Source organism: Palaemon carinicauda, chromosome 41, assembly GCF_036898095.1.
Source record: "Palaemon carinicauda isolate YSFRI2023 chromosome 41, ASM3689809v2, whole genome shotgun sequence".
Taxonomy (NCBI): Eukaryota; Metazoa; Arthropoda; class Malacostraca; order Decapoda; family Palaemonidae; genus Palaemon; species Palaemon carinicauda.
The window spans coordinates 60,736,282-60,738,403 of NC_090765.1; positions in this window are offsets into that span (position 1 = coordinate 60,736,282).

A 2,122-nucleotide genomic window follows, 5' to 3' on the forward strand; every position below is an offset into this window, starting at 1 on the left:
ATATATATATATATATATATATATATATATATATATATATATATATAAATGTGTGTATACAGACACCGTCACCCACACAATAGACGTACATCTATAAACGACGCTTTTGCCACAACAACTTTACCCACTGTATATATCCTTTTGAATGATTAGAGTGACGCAAAGTATTCCAGAGGTTTAACTATTCACGACGAATGATGAGCCTGGGCTCCATCTGGTATCCACTAGGAAATTCTTGGGAACTACTGGAAACTTCACGGTCCAAGTTAGGATTAGAATTCCCTAGGCAGATGAGGGTTATATATAGCACTGTTTGTTACCGGTGATCTAGCCTGTTAGATCTTATTGGTTTATATATATGTAGATGCACATACATACCCCCATATATATATATATATATATATATATATATATATATATATATATATATATATATATATATATATATATATATATATATATATATATATATATATATATATTTATATATATACAGCATGTATATATATATATATATATATATATATATATATATATATATATATATATATATATGTGTGTGTGTGTATATATATATATATATATATATATATATATATATATATATATATATATATATATATATATATATATATATATATATATATATATATATAATCCACAGAAAACAGAAAAGTGAGACACTAGGTGCCAAGCGCTTTCGTGTATTACTACACTTGTTCAGGGTACAGAGTCACTTTGCACCCTGAATAAGTATGTAATACATGAAAGCTCTTGGTACCTGGTGTTTAACTTTCCTGTTTCTTGTGGATTTTTAACTTTGATATTTGCCACGTGCAGTTTTGTGGCTGATAGGCAATGTATATATACAGTACCACTCACTCACTAAATTTCGTCCGGAATTCCCCAGGTTGGGTCCTTACCCAGGAATCTCTTGGTTGTCCTCTTGGTCTGTTTTCGGCCACTCGTCCATGTAGCCCTATCTTTGGCCATCTGTTCTGTTCTATCCTCTGTACATGTCCAAACCATCTCTTCTGAATATCCTTCACTCTAATCAGATTTGTGTCCTCAACACCAGCTATTTCTCTCACTCTCTCGTTTGTATATATATATATATATATATATATATATATATATATATATATATATATATATATATATATATATATATATATATATCATACTCCTCCTAACATCTGCATTCTCTCTATACCTCGGGATCAGAGATCTAACGGGGAATCAACTCGAAGATAATAGCTTCTTCAGTCAGCTGGGGAATTGAACGTGTGCAAAATAAACTGAGGTTTCATTGACTTAGAACTGTGTTGCTGAGTTGCTTTATAGAGGATTGATTGGGCTGCGGATATGAATATATTTTGGTTAAATTTGGGGTTTTTAATTCTATGGCTGAGTTCCAACTCTTTGCTTTTAGAATATTGGGATTTACACTATATATATTTTTGTAATACATATTATCTGTATTTTACATATAATTACCATAACTTACAGCCTAATATCAGAAGAAAAATAGTATAGGAATTATGAAGTTTTATTACATTACTTGGAAAAAACTAACTTGAAAGTATGTTATAGTTATCATACACTTCGCCAAATTTGAATAGAATCCGAGTGTTTCTACATCTTGTCTAAAGATGGCAGCACACGTCCCTTGTTCCATTCAAGTGAATAATTATATCCAATTGAAAAAGGGTGATAGATTGATACTTACGCAGAAATACATATATGGCAGGTATAAATTCTATTAGGTTCAAATTAAGTAGGCCATTTTAGGCTAGATCTAAACCAAAATGACGTCATGGAAGGTTCCAAAATGCAAGGATTAAAGAGCATTACACATTATTTCATTTCATGGCCAATAGATGGCCTTCGCAGTGAGTACTAAATTGCTAATTATCCCATCATCCACTCATTATTATTTTCATTACTGCTTCTATTCGGGCACAAAATTGCTAAAAGCAGACGAAAGTGAACTTAATGTTGCTTGTTGTGTGGCCACGACCTAATTCTTACGAAATTAAAAATTTCTCAATTTATGTCACAGAAATATTTCCTCAGCAAACAATCGTTCGATTATTTACATTTTGGGGGTCAGGGGGTCACC